The sequence below is a fragment of the Myiozetetes cayanensis genome, unplaced genomic scaffold, assembly GCF_022539395.1.
Source record: "Myiozetetes cayanensis isolate MyiCay16 unplaced genomic scaffold, myiCay2020 scf3, whole genome shotgun sequence".
NCBI classification, from domain to species: domain Eukaryota; kingdom Metazoa; phylum Chordata; class Aves; order Passeriformes; family Tyrannidae; genus Myiozetetes; species Myiozetetes cayanensis.
In genome coordinates, this window is record NW_026087521.1 from 46,310,532 (window position 1) to 46,330,556 (window position 20,025).

Sequence of the window (20,025 nt, forward strand, 5' to 3'; positions counted from 1 at the left end):
AAGACCATTTTTGAGTGAGCAAAGAGGTCTGCAACAGCTAAAATCTAGAGTCTTTGCTCATAAGAGATTTGATAGATTTCAGTGCAGTCAGGCACCTTACATGTATGGCATACTCAGAGCTATACACTATTTTACTGCATATACGGGTCATATTTTTGTCTTAGAAACCCTTTGGGGGTACACAGCATCTGGACATAGAACATTTAAAAAAAAAAAATTCTTTCTCTGGATAGGGCTCCTTATGCAGAACTTCCACCTCCCTGTTTGGTGTGGTAAAGCCTGGGGTAGTTGATTGTTATGTAATGGGGAAACCTTCACTTAAAAATGGAGACACATCCTCCAGTGATGCTTCATTAGTCAACTACATATGACCCATTCAGTCACATTACAGGGGATTCTTTTAATAGCTTTTTACAAATACCATCCTTATAAGTGAAAAAAAAAAAAGCATAAACGACTAATTTTTGGGAAACAGCAACATTTTTATTTTTCAACTTGTTAGACTTGATTTAAAAGGAACACAGCACCATTACCTCACAAAATTACTTACGTTAGGCTTGATTTCACTGTGGCATAGGTGGATAACACTGTTCCTAATGATAATTTCTGTGATGAAAAAGGAAAAGGATCTCGAACTGATATGATGCAGTTACATCTGCTGCAAAAAAAGCGCTAATTTGATAATTTTTGCATGGTATAATAATTATCTTCCCACAAACAAATAAACAAACAACAAAACCCCAAACCCCAAGCTATGGTTTACTTACTGTTAGGTTTCTTCTTTTAGGTAGTGCTTGATATAAGACTTTGTAAGGCATCTCTGTCCTCTGATAGTGAAAAAAATAGATAACAGCCGTTGATGTGGAGGCCAGTTTTAAAATGTATAAGAAAGAAATTTAGAATTTGAAAAAAAATTATTTCTGACCTGGCTTCCTTGGCCTCCTTGTTATCTTTTTTTGTTTTTTACTTTGCCTTTGGAGCTATTGCCTTTTTAGTCTCTGAAATGAATCAGGTATAAAGTATTATCTGCTTGGAAATTAACTAATTGTATTGAAAGAAACTCATTAAGTGAATTTATATAATTATTAAAATCCGGGCTGCCTGTGTTGGGCTGTTTCACAATTTGAGACTTATTGTCATAGAATGCAGACCCAAAATGTAACTATATTAACACCGTGCTTTTTTTCTTTTTTGTTTTTAAATGAATTATAACCTGACAATTTTGGTGTTTTATGTTGCTGGATTTTTTTTCCTGTCAGTTGGGTGTTTTGGCTTACATCACCTTGATTGGATCACTGAAGTTACAAACTCTCTAATTGATCACATACCAGAATTTGTTTCTGCTACATTGTTGGTATTTTACATGTTTCAATTTTATTCAGACAAAATGGATAATTTTATGAGTCTACTTCAGGTGTAAGTGCAATTTTTATTTTGGAGAAAAATATAAAATGACACATTAAACATAAGTACCATATAATCTAAAGAGATTGTGTTGCTGTAACATGGCAGTATGTTTTCTCCAACATATTTTTTTACTGTCTCCAGAACAAGCATTTTTTAAATTCAGTTGTTATTTGTGTTCTATGTACGTGTGTGTCTGCCATCCCAGTTTCAGTTTACTGCAGGTGAGAACTTTGGCATAGGAAATGCCTTCAGGCTGTAGAAAAGGCTTTTTAACCACAAAATTGGGAAGAAGTTTCCTGTAAAATAGTGCAAACCTTGCCTTTAGAGAAGAACTATTGCTAGCTCCTGGAGCCATGGTGCTCAGATGTCTCACTTGACCGAGTGTGGGGCTCTTTAGGTAGGCACTTTATATATCAAAAATATCTTTCCCTTAAGACAGTGCAAGTTTTTTTATTGTCTCATGTTTACAGAATGATACAAATCCCGTGTCCCCCCAGTCCAGAATAATTAGTCTGAATGTTAATGAATTACTTGCCTTTTTAAAAAATAGGCAAACTAAACAAAACAAATTAAAGTAGAATTATTTTTTTTAGATTTCAGCTCAGTCTTAGTTTCTTATTCACACAAGCCTTCCTGTTTTACAAATGTGTTATCAGTTATTTAACTGCACACCCTTGGTACTGATTTTTGCCGTTCCGTTACATAGGATAACTGTATTAAAATTTACAGTAAGCCATCCTGACATTGTTAACTTCCGTGCCATGTCTGGTCAGAAGTTTGGATCGTACATCAGGAAAGAAATAGCTCCTTGCTTGCCCTGACATTTTTCCTGGACACCTGCTACTGGCCATTGTCAGAGGCAGGATGCTGGTATCTGAGCCAGTGTATATATTCTTACTGGTCAGTTTAAGAAGAGGTATGCTTGACAACTAGTGTAGGTAACAGAATAGCGGAGCTTTGGTGCAAGAAAAAGGGAGTAGCAAGGAAAAACAGTTCGCTGCTTTCAGGCTCATCTGTATCTGGTCATATCACTCCTTCAGTTCATGTCTACTGACAATATTAAAGTGGGATAAAACCAGACCTGTTTATCATGATCCGGGTGGAGAAATGTCATGTTTCCCCTTCTTCTTTCTTTGTTGGTTCCTAGAACGTAGGCAAGATTTTTTTTTCTTGCAGTGCATTAATATTTCACCTCTGTTCATTCTGTGCTGAGGACTGACACAACATGTGGCCTCTTAACATCTGCCTCGTGGCGCTTCCCTCTTGAGAAGATACGTGTGACCTTTGCAGACATTGTTCTGCAGTGTGAAATTTTATTATTTCATTCTTTTCAGTGGAATACACATGCAGATTATGGTGCAGGCTAAGTCTTGATTTGCACTGCTAAAAATAAAATAAAAAAAAATATCCATGACTATTTTAGATGCATGCGACGTGCCAAAATGAGAAACTATACCATAAGCTCTCTGTCTGTAGTTACATATGCTCTTTCTTGGAGCGAGGGAGGAATTACTGAGTAAGAGGGTCAGTGTGTCACCAAGCCTTCAAAGCTCCTGATTTCAGGAAGAGGTTCACTGCAGGCAGATGTCGCTCCTTGGACCTGGGCTCTGGTACGTGTTCCCCTAAACCTGAGGACTGGTATCTGTGCACCGTTTAGCACCGGCTTTTTGCCCTTGTGTTGTACCTTCCCTTCTCCTAGTTTGTGTGTTGTAGTACAGTCAAAAGTGTAGGCTCCTTATTAATTAGCAGCTGCTGAGCATTAAAAGGTAATTTAAAACCCACTGGATTGCAATGTGAAGAGTGTTCCTTTCATTACATTGTTCAGTATTTTAAATTTATAATTTACATATATTATTGTTTAATTTCACCTAATGTTTTGTAACAGGGTACTGAATGGAAGATTTACAGGATTTATAAGAGTACAAATGGAAGGTTTATTAGATGGACATTTTTAAGGTTAAGCTTATGAATAGGTATACATAACTGAAACTAAATGTGTTTATGTCCATCTGGGCTTGTGAAATACTATTGTGACTATTGATCAAAATGTTTAAAAATATTTATTTTTTTCTTCTTTTTTTTCCTTAGATAATGGATCCTAGTATTTTCTATACTTGCTTTTTTATGTGTGTGTATGATTTTTGTTTTTTGCTTTTCTTTGCAATTTTTTGTGTTCTCAGAATGTAGCAAATAATGTGGAAATCCTGTAATAATCCTGAACCTCTTGTCTCAATGGACAAGAGAAAAAAAACATTGAAAAAGGCTTCTTTTTCAAAAGGTTTGAGGAAGGTGGGGGCCAAAATACTCAGAGGAGACACCCTACCCTCCTGAAAAAATGACATATCTAATTCCTGTAATATGGATCATCTCATAAATGTTACTATTTATGTTGCTTTTGTCTTAGACAGTTCATGGATGAATAGAATAATTCAGCTTGGAAGAGACCTCCAGAGGTCAACTAGTGTAGCCTCCTGCTCCAAGCAGGGCTGAAACTGAATTCAGAGCAGCTAGTAGAGAGACAGTACATCCAGTATACGAGTTGTTCCACCAGTATCCAAGTATGGAAATAGGTATAATAATTCATGCTCAGCAGATTCCTATCATGCTCTTCTTCATCCTAGTTATGACAGAGGAGAACATAGTGATCAGCCTAGTTGCCTTGTTTATAATAGCTGAGGGTAGATGGAGTTAATTCTATATTTGTACACAGTGAAATTTGAAGTAACTGAGAAGAAAAAAGTGTAAATAAGAGAAAAACTGGATGTAATTATTGAAAATGGACAAAAGTAAGTGCTGCTGAGGTGCCAGGTTTGATTCTCCTTTCATACTTCTCTTCAATAATCAGTCAGGTCAGTTTGTGTCTGTCAGAGGCCATTATTCTTGTTTTCCAGTTTTGCCAGCTCAGATCTCTTCTGACAGCTTAGAAACCTAGTCAGGTCTGTCCTGGTGGCTGAGTGGAGATACGACTGTGGATAGCCTTATGTATCTGATGATTTTGGTTCACCTTCCAGAAAAATGAATCAGTAGGTATGGCAGCCTCCTGTTTTTATGTCCTTCCCAAGTCCCTCATTTATCTGTTGTGTTCAGTTATTTCCTCTTGCCTTAAAGCTCTATGCTAGGATCAAGACTACTTCTTCATATTTAACAGCTGTCTAAGGAAAGCATGATCTGATTTGAGTACAGCAATAGAATTGAGATTGAATAGTTCACAAAGGGCTTCCTTAACTTCCTCTTGGTGGTAGATATTTTAATAAAGTGAATTGATCGTTTTAGTTGGGCTATGACTGAGGTTTTTAACAGCGTGTCTGACATTGCATTGGTGACAATGTGTTGTGGAGGTACTTGAGCTAGATCTCAATTTGTTAATGATTTGGATATAGGTTGCAGAGTGGAACTGGTGTAGTCTTCAATATCTGCCTGAGAAGCTGGATGAATATTTCATCAGTCATCCAGAATAAATGAAATTATGACATTAAATTTCAGGATGTGATTTATTTTCTTGTCCTGATCCTTTCCAATAAATATCAGAAAGCGATTAGTTGTGTTTAATAATGAATTATGAACACCATAACACCATAAACTTTCCAAATAAGAGAGATACATAAAAGAAAATTTGACTTCTGAAAAGCAAAGCAGGCAAAGGTCACACTGTAATTTCAAGGGAGTGAGGTCAGGGTGTAATTGTTACTCCCACAAGCTGCTGTTTTCTAACTGTCAATATTTTCTGTTTGGATTTCAAGAAAATGTGCAAATTTTAGCTGAATTGCATGTGAAAACTTTCAAGAAAAAAAAATGTTGTTTTCAATGGGTTTACTAAAACCAGATAATTTTATGCTGTGAAGTCCAGAGCATCTTCTTCACAATTGAGACAGTATTGCTGGATACCACCTTAAATATTAAACTAGCTTTCAGTTAAGGAGAAATAAACATAAGATCATATTTTCTGAAAATATATGGTTTCAGAAAAGCAGTCTTTGGTTCAAGGGCCAGGGCAGCCAATATACCATGAATCCAAGACTGATCATAAAAATTTTTGCATGCCCTTATAAATTTGTATTAATTGATTAATATATTCTGTTCCATTTAGTTAAATGGAATGGTCAGCAGGCATTTTGAAATGTATCAAGTTAGTTGATGGGTATTTTTGTACCAGAATGCATTACTGTGATAGCTTTTATTCTATTGTAACCCTTGTTTCTACTTCACATGAACTACCTTTCAGTACTTTGCAACATACTTAGGTTGTAAAAAAAGGTCTTGGAGTAAGAGCACATGATTGGCCAATGCTGTAAAGGAAAAAGTTCAAATATATTCTTGTTTTCTAGAGCAATGCTGAAATTCACTATCAGCTCAAATTCTGTTAGGATTCTTTTATATTTTGAGCTTATAATATATTTGAGTGTTTAACCTTCTAGAGTGTAGTCTTCACTAGTGGGGTTTTATGTACGATCAGACTAGTTGAGAGGAAGATGTATACAGAGAAGCCTTTAATGGGAGCTAACTGCTTCTGTGGGCCCAATTAAGACTATCCAACTGTGAAACAGAGTCCCCTGAGAAACGGTGTGGTCTGCTTGCCTGGATTTTCTGAGGTGGGGGAAGGAGGCCATGAATAAGAGAATATCCAGTGCAACTGTGAAGAAAAAAGTATTTTAATAGTTTTCTTAGAGAAACAAATCAAACCAAACCAAACCAAAACAAAAAAACCCCACAAATTCCCCCCGAAACACAAGTGAAAAACCCAACAAACCCAACCCAAAACAAAACAAAAAGAGCAGCCCTAAAACTTTTGGTATGCAGTATTAACAAAGGTTGAGGTCAGCTTTACGTATGCACTGCATTTGTAGACTTGATACTGTAGTAGCTGTGCCTGAGATCTGGATGCGTTGTTGGTCCAAAATCAATCTTGTTGCTCCTCAGAAGGCAATGAGAGATAATAAGTACTATCCACCTGATTGCCTTCCTGTTCTGAGACAGCTGGTGACGCTTGTCTTCCTGATAACCAGGAGTTTCAGATCTAAGGCAGGGATAAAGAAAAGCTGGGAGCTTGCTGAATCTAAATTTGACAGTCGATGGCTGTGTAGAGGGTCAGGAGGGATAGAATCTGTGACACGTATAAGAAAGGAACAAAATTTATCTCCTCTGGTTGCAATGATTAGATGTCTCTTTGTCTGGCTTTCTTACAGTGGATGATTGATTGTATCCGCCAGCTGGCTAATATCATAATTAACAAAGTTGCTACCATGTCTGAGAAGTTTAATCGAAAAAATTGCCGGCAGTATGATGCCATTGTCACAGAGATCAGAAGCGCTGCAGTGTTGACTTTTGTACTGGTGGAGCCGCAGGACTATGTAGATGTGCTGAAAAGTCTTTCACTAGGATAACTAAAGGTATGTTTCTTTCCCTATACATTTCTTCACTGTTAGTTCTCTTGAAAAATGAAATACATGGTCCTTTGATGTTACCTTTCATTTCAGAGTGCCACGTGAAGCTATTCTGTCGTATTTTAAAGCAGTTGCAGTGGCAATCTAGAATATGCTTTATCAATGCGTCAAAAGGTGAATAATCAAAACTGTAGTTCAGTGCTACTCACCCTTTCTAAGTGGTCTTCGGTGTCTTGCCAGATGCTTTTTGCAAAAAATATGTATGTAGTTGTTTTCAGAGCTAATTTCTCAGTTGGAAGGACTACAAATGCTGTTGACAGTCTATGTTCTAGGAACTTGTAGTTGTTTGGGTTTATGTTTTGCAATATTTATTTTCATTCATTACTTCAAGTTAGAATGTAATTTAAAAGGTGTAAAAAACCCCCAACAACAGGGAAAAACCCGTATTCTTGTGTCCATAATTCAGTGTTAGAATGTCTTAGTAAAATGCTCTCTTTTGTGTATGTGTATTTGTCTGTGTGTTTGTGTGTGTAAAAGGAGAGCAGCATCGGTGCTTATAGCTCGAGATTCACTTCTCAGCATCTTTGTAAAATATTGGCTTAGAATCTCATTCCTTTTTTATGTTTACTTAGTTTCCCAAGTTAAAAATTATTCCACTGAGCTCTTTTTCTGTGCAATTGTATTTTTACATGTGTGTGTGCGCTCTGTGTGGTAGTTCAGTTATGCTCTGGAGTGTGTTGAAAATGCCAGCCTGACATATTGCTAATGAGTGTGCATATTGACAGTGACGAGGGCGTGTGTCTGTCTGTGTGCCATATATTAAAACAAAAAGAGGAGAGAGAGACGGAGACAGAGAGACACAGAGAGACACAGAAGGAAATATTGGGATGGGAAAGAACAGTTTATTTACATTACGGTATGTCAAAATGTTATTATGGCTAAAAAATCCATTTTAAATAGATGTGAGATTTCTTCCTCACAGGAGCTGATATGGCCATGGTAGGAGGATAAGGGAAACCCATTTATTTTGGTAGTATTAGTATTTTTCAGCCCAAGTAATTTTGACTTTTTGGTACCAGTTTCTAAAATTTGGGAAATGAATTGTTTGCATTGTATTTCAGTACCGTAATGAGCTCTTCCTGAGTTTTCTGTTGCTTTTCTCTGTATCTTTACAGGTAAACTAGTTCTGAGCATTCAGATAGAATTGTTGCAGTAGAATTTTGAAGGAATGTATTGTTGTATAGCTGAAATAGCTGATGTATTCCTAAAACCAACTTTTTGCTGAGATGTGCTCATTTCTATTTGATAATTTTCTGTTTCAAGTGAAATAATTTTCAAGTTTTGAGATGATATTATTGCAATGGTAGTTTAAAACTAATCCTGACTTGAATTTTTTCAGAGAGATTTTTCAATTCTCAGTCAATTTAATAGCAGATAAATTGTTCTTAATTATTAGACCAAACTAAGAAGACCAACTATATATAATTTTTTAAAAATTTCTTTTTTTGCTAATGGGCTATTCCCCGAAAGAGTCTTCTGTTTTGTGAGGAAATACTTCTTTGCAGGCCAGAAATATATTCCTATCATCATTATTATTCCTACTCTTGGTAATGGATTCTAGGTTTTAACTTATCCCTGTAAATCTACTGCTTTTCAAAGATTTGCTAAGCAAAATTAAAAATCTATATTTTGTTTTGAATAGAAAATGCTGTGAACAGTGGCAAAATAGATTAACATTATGATTGCAGACAATAGGGAAGATTAAGTTACTAAAACAGTATATTGTTGTTCTAAACTAAACCCTGTAATATTTTGTGTAATTGAGACTTCGTGCATTGTTAGAACTCGGCTGGAGTATCAAACGGTTGTGAGGATTAGAGCAGACAACTAAAGCAATGTCACAGTAGATGTGGCTGGTTTTTAACAGGATTATCTTCTGAGATGTGTAGAAATGAGCTCTTGTAATAGTTTCATAGGAATTAATAATTTTAGTAAAATGTTAATGGCAAATGTGCTAATGTAAAGAATTAGAGGATTAGTGATGCATTCTTTTGCATGGAAATAAGAATATAATAAATGTCCTGCAGGTGACTGAAGCTACTGCAATTTTATTGGAGATTAAAGTTTGATTGACCTTTGCTGAGGTGATTAACCCTTCTGAAATTAAAAGCCAGCAGTAAATTATTCTGTCCAATTTAAATGCAAACACGAATGACACAGCATACTGTTCTAAGTGTAAGAGAAAAAAACGTTTTAATTTTCCTTTTGCACTTAGTGAGATGTGATTGCAGACAGCGCACTGGGCTGTGGTAGAACTGACCAGTGGCACCTTGCCTTTGCTCTGCTCATTCCCGCCGGAGCAGCTCTGCCACGGGGACGCTGAACTTGGGAGCAGCTGCCTGCAATGGACCTTCACATGCAGGAATGTCGGCAGGAGCGTGTGGAAGCACATCAGCCAGGTAAGCAGTACAAATCACGGTGGATATGCTTTATCTGCTTGTGTAGACCTTGAGCCAGCCGATGCATGCACAGGCAGGCAGCGTAACACAGGTGAGGGTCCCTGCCTGGCCTCACAAGGCAGCTTCTCGAAGCTGGGCTGCTTGGATGCGAACCATTGCAGAATTAGAAATAAAGCTACATGTATGTTGTTTGAGGTTTTTTTTCCTTTTCCCTAATCCTTGAAACTCAGATGAATGAGCTTCCAAAACTGCACTTTTTGACTGACAGAGCACTTCCACGAGTTCAGGCTGAGTGCGTGTGAATTGCTGTGCTGCTTCAGGGTTGTGATTCCCATCCTTCCAACAAACATGAACAAGGGGTTTTTTTTAGATTGGAGCTAGTACATCGTGCTGGATGTGTAGGATCAGGACACTATCTTAGCAGCTGTCTAAAGCCTGTGGGATTACTTGCATGTGTAAAGTCACGCAGATGATCATCGGAGTCACAGTGGCTGCACTACTGAGCAGCATTTGAACACCTAGAAACCAAATTTCAAATTGATTTTGTAATTCTGAGTCACATTACAGTTGGTATGTTTGTGTGTGAACCTTATTACTTCATATTAAATTGGAAAGACCACAGCAATACGCTTGTTGCATTTTTTATAAGTCTTTCATTAGAAGTTGAACACTCAAAATTCTTCCCAGAGTATCTGCCTTGCTCTTTTTTTTTTTACCAGACAAACTAATGTTGGGGCAGTGATTTGTTTTATAATGAATTACTCTTAATTTTCCCAGTGTAAGAGATCAGTGTGTTGCTACAAAACAGCGTACTGTCTAAAAGTAGTTCTGGAGGACTATAACGACTCAGAGCATTTAAATTTACGCTGACTACAACCATTATAAATGGATCCAGTTCGCATATTTTTGATGCTTTTTTAAAGAAATTACGTATTTGTTAAGAGCACTGAAATAGTGGTAAATTAGAAACAGTTTAGTTACCTGAGGTTGGTTTAGTTTGCATAAACAAGCCCTTGAAGCATTACTGTCTCCTTCCTCCACCTGCTGGTCCAGGGGAGGGAGACAAGTGGGTCGGGTCTGCACCCAGGACTCTTCACGGTCCTTGGCACTTTACTGGATCTACCATGGATTTTTTCTTTTTACTTTTTTCTTCTTTCTTTTTCCTTCCTCTCCCTGAGTCTACCTCTTCCTGCCCACCTGAGAAGAGATAAAATGGCTCTTTGAAGGTTTTTCCTTGCATGCCAGCAGCAGTAGTACTGGGAATTGGGCTGAAGGGCAGAAGGGCTACTGCAACTGTTTGGTCTCGAGTGGACTTTCTGCCCAGGAAAATCTCCTATTCTTTCATGCAGCTGCAAGGCATTAAAATGATAATGAATGTGCTGTCTGCATTCCATATTCAGTTTTTCTCCTCACTTTTCATCATGGAAGATTTCGTATTGCATCTGTCAAGGTAGGGAAGTCCAAGGAATTGCAGTTCAGAAATTAAGGACCCTGAGATACCAGCTCACTTCTGTCTCGTCTTTTCATTTACACTTTAAACAGCCTTCAGAGAGATGGGTTGCTGCTTCTGGGACCCAGTGAAGAAAGTGAGGAATAGATAAAAGCTAAACTTGTGGTGGAGTGACCTAAATGGAACAGCTGGCAAAAGTATAGAGGGGATACTCCAGGGTACTGAATTATACCTTCAGGCTTGGATTAGTGGGATGTTTAACAAAGAGATCCATTTGCCAAAAGGATCTCTGCCTGATTTTTAATTATGGAACTAACGCTTCCTTCAACATTTGTAAATTATTGAGCTTTTTTTTCCTTATGTAAGGTGTAGAGTACTAATTGTTGGCTTTTGGCTCTTGCTTTATCTTTTCTCAAACTAAACATTTTTGCATGTCCTTGAATTAACCCTATGAATACCAGGCACATGAAATATTTCAACAGTTTTTATGTTATGAATAATGAGTTGCATGCTCTATGGAGAAAATAAATATGAACTTGAAATATTTAATTATTTAAATATTTATTGTTTTTCTTATAATTCTGAAATGCTTTTGAGTGCTTGGAGTAGGATGAAACTTTTCTTTAAATTGAGGAAAACAATATTTATAGGTTCTTTGTAGTCATACATATTCATGTTACTTTAGTTAGCGATAGTAGGTATATAGCATCCAATATTTTTTTTTTTTTAGTATCAAGGTACCTCCATCCTTTTACATATTTTACCAACCAACTTTTGTATATAGCATTTTTTTTTTGAGATAGCCATTATACCCTAGTCTGTTATCAACTAATACTACCATATATTTATTAAACCTCAACATCAAAAATCCCTTTCAAATTGTGTGAAATAATGATCCTCTAGCATGACATAAAATTTTCAAATGGAAGATGCATCAGGAAAATCCATGATGAAGTATGATGTATCCTATATACATATATGGGTTCAGTGAAGAGATGCTCCTAACTGTGTCTGCTTATATTTTCCAATGTGGTCAGGCAGAACAGACAGGGCAGCATAGTAAAATATTTCTGGAAAGTCTGTTGGAATACTTACTATATCTGACTACTTCAGGCTAAAAAAGTACTAGCAATGTGGGAGGTGGAGGAGGGGGGAGGCTAGGATGTTGTCACTATACTCCCTTCCTACGGACTAAAACATTTAAAATAAACACTGTTAGTCATTACACCTTCTGTTTTGCTCTTTTGAAAAGCATTTATCAAGCAGGGCAAGTTCTTTCAGAGGCAGGTCACATAAGACTGTTTTGATGATCTTCACTGTATGTCAATGTTAATAAGTCACATGAGAGATTGGACAGCTGCTTAGCGTGTGATATACATATAGGTGAGTGTTTCTCTTGCAAGGGAAGAATGGGAAAAAGGTGAAGTTATAATGTTGTTTCCCTTCACCAGTGCCCCTAGTGACAAGGGCATAGGGAACTGCACGTGTTTTTAAGTTGGTCTGATAATTGTTTAGAAATTATCTTGTTCAACATTCTACCATTAGCGGTAGTCATTGAGAGTATTTGAATAGGAAATACTTTAAAATTTTATTCCTTCAACAGCTTTATTTTCCTTTTGAACTCTTTTGTCAATATTCTTTCAATATGCTACTCTACCAATAACTAAATGAAAATTGGAGGTTTAAGACCATTTTAACTGCAGCATATGTTAAGCATTTTTATAATGGAACAAAACAGTTTTCTGTATAGAGAAAACTTTCTGAACAGTGATATATGCACTCTATTATGTATGATAGCAAAACACACTGCAATTTCAAGAGCTATATAGGGTTAGATCTTAAAGTTGTAAAGGATTTTTTCTTTACAATGATGTTTTTAGCAAAACCTACATATTCCATATTGCAAATCTGCACATAATGAAAATTTATTATATATTCCTCAGGCAAAGTTAGCCTCAAATCAGGAAGAAGATACAAAATAGTAGATTGATTTTAGACTTCTGTTAAAAATCAATAATTGCCTAGGTATTTCTTTTTACCCTGGAAAATTAGCTTCAAGTTGATAATTGCATTTTTTGTCCATCAGACTTGTGTAGTTTTCTGAAAGTGTGCATAACAGAGAATTGAATTTGAATAATTTGAATAGCTGCATGTGAAAACTCTTGGAGCATAATGTTACAATGAACATTCCTTATTTCCGTTTCAATAGAAATGAAAATTCTCTTATGAATATACAATTTCTTATACTGCTTAAATGTTGGGGTTGGGTTATTTTAGCAGTGTTTGGAGGGTTTCAAATTTTGATTTGGGTGAGGGAAAGAGAAGGAAAGAGTATGAAACTCTGTAGGTCAAGGCAGAATATTCTTGAAGTATTTCCTACTTTAAATTCTTGAAATGCATGGTTGTAGAAATGTCTAGAAGTTTTTCTTTAAAGTAAATGAAAATATATCTCCTTTGAAGAAATTAAATTGTAAATTAAGTGAGGGCATTTTCATTAAAATTTGTCTGACTGAAAATAAGAAGAAGTTGGACCATCATGTTCAACAGTTCAAAAACTGCTTGAGGAAACATTAACTTTTAAATACACTAAAACTTTCATCAGAAATTATTCCATTATTCCATGCAGAAACACTGAGGAAAACATTTATATGAAAAAGTTATTGTCCAATTGCTGAAAATACAGACCAATTAGTGAGATTTAATTTAGGTATTTGTCACTGAGTATGCATCACGTATATGTTAGAGCTGATTTACCATTATTTCCTTGCCTTATTTGCAAAAAGAGACTCCTACTTATTGAAATATTACTGAAGAATCCAGCTTTCCCCACAAATTACACACTTTTTGCATAAATGTGCCTAATTACCTGAATTCAGTTTTGATTAGCAGTGTTAATTGATGCAGCTGTGGATGGGCTCTGTTTACCTAAATTACCATGTGCAAACAGCAATACGTCTGAAAGTGAATATGCTAAACTGAAAATACTAATTAGCTAAGACAGATTGTTATTCAAGTCACATCTCAGAGCTTTTTAATGAAAGCCTGAATGTGTCAGAGCTTTATGATATTCAGACAGAAATGTCTATATTACATATGAATTCTAAATTTAATTCAAGTGAACAGATGGGATGTCGACCGTGGTTCTTCTCCATCGCTTCCAGTATTAATGTGAATATTTCACTCTACTGGATACATTTCTGAGTGTGTGTATGTGAGAGAGAAAAAAGTGTGTGTGTGCATGTGTGTGTGTGTGTATGTGAGAGAGAGAGAGAGAAGGGAGGAATTCATTGTGTGCCTTGACAGTGTGTCAGCCAAGAACAGCTAGCTGGTCTATTTTTGACCGACATATTCGCAAATTGTAGGCACCTACTTTGCCAGAATGAAGATAAACAAACTATTTTGCAAATTTAATAAAGCTAAACTGTAAATGCAATAAAGTCAAGTAACGGAAAGGTTAAGTAGATCTCAGTAACAGATCTATTGCCACAACAGAGATTTCTCCTTTTGCAACAATAAGAAAAATATATCAGTTTTTTATGTAAGAGGACAATTGGGCTATGTGTTTCAAATTGTCATTGAAAGGATTTTAATTACATTAATCTGTGGAGTGAAATATAAATACAAGGTCTTTTCTTAATTTTATTTAGAACGGTACAGATTTAGGTATTCTATTAATACACTTAATCCCTCTTAATAGTTCAGTTGGATGCAAAACTGTAAATAAGTTTTAAAGTAGTACAAAATAATATCTACAGCAGAAGTGTTCTTAATATAGATCAGCAGCCATACAGCATATACCCAGTCTCCAATCCATTAATTCTTTTTCTTAAGAGCTTAAATATTCAGAGGTCAGCTCCCATGTGAAACTCAGTAATTCCATCAGAAGCTTTTCCCACAATGTCTTGTCAAAATGAAAAGCAAGGGTTGTAAGTACTGTGCCTAACTATTTGTACCAAAATAATAATTACAGTTGTGATGTTCTCATTTTCTTGTTTGGACAGTTTCTGCATAAATGTTCTCAAGATATCCATAATGGACCTGGTTCAATGTAGGTAGCTATGGTTATAGTTGTAAAGTGTCAGATCTTTTGATCTAAATTGGTAAGAATCTATTTTCTTCTATGTGTTGCAATGGGAGAGAGAACTCTTTTGACTCTGTTATTTCATAGTTATGCTGAATAGAATTTGGCCTGGTTACTCTAGTTTTGTGAACACAATACTCCTTTTTCAAAAGGTTCAATAGTTCTGTTTTTTGTGTAAGTTGTTGGGTATTGAGCTGATAATATTTTCTGCAAGTAATTATCTGAGCTCCTAAACTTTATACCTGAATCCTTTAGTCATGCTCTCTTATACTCCATTAGTGTAGGCTTTACAGATGGAACATATTCCTAAATAAATTAGTCCCAGGTACCTTCATTGTTCAGCTGACAATTAGCTCAGGCTGAAGAGGAGGACAGCAGTAGTGCAAGTCAGATTTGGACCACTATGATAAAAGAATCGCTTCATTCCTATTACAATTGCTAAATATGAGTGATCCTCTGTAATGAAATGTCTCTTCAGTCCAGACATCTGACCTAGTAGAGAGCTTTTATCCCTAATAAATCACATTTATCAGATGCTCTGAGTCATAAAATGTTATACTAGACCATTTAATGTCAAGTACTTCACCACCCTCAATAGAGCTTGACTTCCTTATGCAAGGTGTAGCTGAAAGAGAGAGAAGCATCACCTTCCAGATGGAGTACAGAAAGGGCAAGAGGCAAACAAATCCAAACTAGTTTTAAGATGGAGTTTGAAAAAATAATGAAAAATTGCATCCAATGATTGTTCTCACTAGCAAATTTCTGAAATAAATGTTTCAGAGACAAGCTCTTCTAGACAGGTGATGATCTTCAAGTAGACTGGAAGATGAAAGCCTTTTTTTCAAAGAAAATGAGGTTTTAAGAAAACCAGCACCTGATGCAGAAAATCTCTCCAAACTTTGACCTTTACTCAATCATCATTTGAGAGCAAAATCAGTGAGAAAAGAGTCTGCAGTATTTGCTTTTGGCCTTCAGAATAGTTCAGGCCAGAATCTGTGGCAGCAATAGCAGGCGAATTATTTGTGAGAAAATACAGAACCTAAATTATATTTCTACCTCTCTGTAACCTTTAATTCAGTTGGTTGATCAGCTGCTACTCAGGGCGTCTACAAGATACAGCTGCAAAAAGTGACTTAGCATTGCATCAGGTTTTTGTTTCCATCCAGCAAACTAAACATGTGTTCGATGTCTTCTGACATGGAACAGCTGTCACCTGCTGTGTCCAAACTATGCATTCTATAATATATGTACAAAATTGCTTAGTAAAGAGATACAATAACATTAATAAGATTATATCTTACTCTCGGCTTTGCCTCTGATTCCAAAATTAACCAGTTTAACCATAAATTAACCAATTAACCAATTAACCATAAATTAATACTTATGAGGTGTGCAGTCAACCCTCAGGTAAGGACACAAAAAATCATGAAGGAAAAAGTAAAGTAGTGTCATGACTAATTGCCTGTTTTGTTATTATACCTCAAAAAGAATTTGCGTCAATAAAATTGAGTGACCATCAAATTCCTGTGGAAAATAGATCTCTTTCAGTCTATTGGAACTGAAACACTTTAAAGCAGGAGACGTGAAAGCTATGGATGTGAGCACCATCCTAAAAACATCTGAAGTACCCAGGAGATTTGGTTCTGATGAAATGTACCTAACATGAACTGCAGACATGAACCGAGGAGAAAGAAGAGAAAAGAAAAAGAATCTTTCTCCTCACTCAGCGCCACCTTTGCAGGTTTTACATGCATGCATAATTTATTGACATTACATCCCTGGATAGGGGAAAGCCCATCTAAGAATAGAAGTGGTTTCTAGCACTGATTATATGTATCTTTGATTTGAATTCACCTGTCTTGCTCTTTACTTGACCATTCATGTTGTATTTCCCTTCATTTTCCTGCAACAGAAAGACCAACCTGTTGTAATGCAGAAAATCTCTCTTCGTCCATTTCTTAAATACTTATGGGCTTTTATTTTGCTGTGTGCAGTCTGCATTATTGTAATTCTTGTCATACAGGGTTGACTTGGGAGGAAAGATGAGACACTGTGTTGTCTTGGGTTCTTCTCTGTGAATGAGTTGAGTGACTACATATAGTCATCCCCTCTGTTCTGATATTTCCACTTGATTCCAGCTCTTTTCTCTTGCAAAACCAGTGCAATGTTTCTGGTCTTCCAAGCAATTAATGTGTCAGTATTGGCTCTGTGGGCTACCTCTTTGACTTGTCAATGTACTTTTCAAAACAAGAAGAATGCTACTGCTGTATTGGAAAAGTCTTTTATAAAGTACAAGTGAAAAAGCATCTTCTGCTTTTATAGATAATTTTTTACATTTCCCACATCTATTCCAATTTGCAATGTTAAATTTTCAAGATCTAATGTGTTCTGAGCTAGTCCTTTTGTTATACATTTTCAGGAACACCTTACAGTTCACTTACAGAAAAGAACTTACAGCTCAGTTACTCATCTGAACTTTTTTAAAAAGTCAGTTTTTGTTTAAATCTATTGCAAAATTGAATGTTTCCTATTTTTGAAGCTAATTGTATAACTGTATGCAATTAACATTCCCCCCAAAAATTGGAAGCATATGTAATATGTTCATTCTCCTTCATGTTCCAGCTCAAAGTATCCATTGGTGTAAAGGGTTCTTCAGGACCCTTCAGGAAATGAAATCCTCTATCTCTTCCAGGCTCTGTGTGTCCCCCTTCTTCAGGCTCTTTTTCTCTTATAGTCCAGTTGCTATTTTTACTTTCGATCTGACTTCTGTTTCTGTACTGTGACTGTATCTTACATCATCATTTACCCTGATCCTCTTTCATCTCTGTCCCTTTCTCCTTATGCTTGGTACACAATTTGGGTAATTTTGATTTTTCTTATTGACTGTATTTCCCTTCTACTTAAAGATTTTTAGGCTGGCCATGAGTTTTTCTCTGGTCTTTATTGTATTACAATTGCTGTTTCTTTCTAATAGAGTATGAAAAAGGCTATGCTCCTAAAAAGAAAGGGTTTTTTCCCTTTTAAAGGTAAAACCAAACTGTTTTAATCTAGTAGGCTACTCTAGACATCCAGAAGTACTATCACCAATGGTGAATATTTTTTCTGTCTTGTGTCAGCATGGATTTCAAAAAGACTTGCAAACTCCTACTGGATCAACTATTTCTGTGCTGTCACAGAATCACACTCACTTTGTATGTGAAGTTTTCCATATGCTTTTCTCTGCTAGATGCTGTCATCCCTCTTCTGCTCAGATGCCAGCTTCAACCTACAGTTTTTCATTCATTAATTTACTTCATGTCTATATTACAAGCCACTGGCAGGTATGTCAAAAAAGCAAGAGCAATAACTGTGTGTTATCTGCAAACTTTCATCAAATCAAGACTGATAACCAAAAATTTCTTCTTTTTCTCATAATTTGTCTTTGCTAATTCTACTTTTAAATTAAATTTATTAAATTTTCCCTATTCTTCAAGACAGACTAAATTGTTCCTATTGTATTTCCCTACTCAAATTGCAAACAATCTGCTTTTAGTCTAAAATTATTTTCAACTATATAAAACTACATAAGATAAAAGAGAAGGAAAAATAGAGGAGGCCAGTACTGTCTTCTCTGTCACATCAGAGATACTCTGCTTTTTGTGTAGTTGTCCATATCGATGCAGAAAAATGCCCAGAAAGAAAGACTCAAGCTATGTAGATAACTTATCTTCTTAGATTACTGTATTAGCTCCTTTGTCAGTCATGTTATATAGAGAGTTCTTGTCTTCTTTTAGTCCTTGCATAACTTCATTCTTACTGCATCTCCTCCGATAGTCCCTCATTTATTTCCTCCATTTACACTGGCCACTGATGGTAGTGGTGCTGCAACCCTCTCTTCTAGTAGATATTATGTGTGAGTGTTTGTGTGAGTGTACCCGTGTGATATTTTGTGCCTTTGTGGTAGCTATGAACCAATCTGTATGTTGACACTTTTATGTTGCCATAAACGTAGAACATTTCATTTGGGTGAATATCTACTGTAAGAGACACAATTTTTGAATAATAGCTTTTCCAAACCTACAGATTCTCAGGAGGAAAATTGCATGACCACATAAAAATATGCCTAAGTGCATTTAAACTAGTGGAAAGGCCTCTCTGAATGTTGTGGTTTGCATAGTGTAGCAAGTGTGTTTCTATCTATATTTGGCATAGTCATGTCTATGCATGTATGAAAACATAGCCCATCAAAGTGGCTGCAAAGATCACACAGGAAATTTATCAAAACTCTCACCATCTCTCTCTTCTTTTTCTTGACAATTCCACTTTGGTTGACCACTGTTGGGGTATTTGGAGCATTTTCCAACAATTACCAGTGTCCCTTTTGCAAATAGCCTGGAAAAAAAATTCTCTTTCTCTTAGATGCAAATTATCTATATGCTTATTAGTCTCCAGAATAGTATCAGACTGTTTAAATAGAAACTATTTTTATTTTAATTTTCTCTCCGGGTATGAGAATAGAAATTGTACTTCTGGAAAGAAGGAAGAAGACTCAACCAAATTCGCAGTGGAGCCAAATATTTCCTTCCAAGCACATGAGTTCTCAGATGTGTAAAGTCAAATCTTGGTATTATCATTACCTAGCCTTTTCTTCTTTCTTTTTTCCTCTTTTTTTTTTCTTCCCAGTTGGATCATATAACTTTAAAATGGTTTTGTTTTGATTGTCATTTTCTATTTGCATCTGCACAACTTGAGTCTGCCTTCAACAGTGTGAGCGTGCTCTAAATGTTCCGCATAATCTTAACCACAGTCATAACTCTTTCCCCATTTTCTCATTATAGTATGAACTTTGATTCCTTACTTTTACAATTTATTTCTCCGTAAACTGACTTTAATCTCTTTTAACAAAAACTGTATGTCCATGCATGGGTAGAGGAGGGATAAAAGACAGTTTTTAGGCAAGTCGCTTTGTTTCTCTTTCATTTCCATCTTCTGTTTCATCTGGATCTACTATAAGGCCTCTGAGGGAGGAAGGTGAAGAATGTGGTGGACTGTAGTCTGGGCTGCAATGAGCTGGGGGCTCCAGTTACTTACAAATAAAGAAAAAAAGAATACATTCATATAAATAGCATGACATACAGGAGAGGCGTAACAGTACCATTTTAACTGTTGTGCTGTTTGTCAAAGCCAAGTATATCATAAGTGAACAAATAAGGAAATGTTGCAAGGCTGTTATGGACAGCTACAAAATAATCAAAACATTATAGTTTT

The 20,025-nt window shown here is 36.0% G+C and overlaps 1 long non-coding RNA gene across 3 annotated transcripts in view; it reads left to right on the forward strand.

Annotated features, from left to right (window-relative positions):
• LOC126644291 (uncharacterized) overlaps positions 1-20,025 on the forward strand; it is a 96,497-nt gene that overhangs the window by 51,801 nt on the left and 24,671 nt on the right. For all 3 annotated transcript variants that reach the window (XR_007629906.1, XR_007629904.1, XR_007629905.1), the window contains exons 6-7: positions 6,591-6,794; positions 9,064-9,247. This is a non-coding gene — a long non-coding RNA (uncharacterized LOC126644291). The remainder of the gene's footprint in view (positions 1-6,590; positions 6,795-9,063; positions 9,248-20,025) is intronic.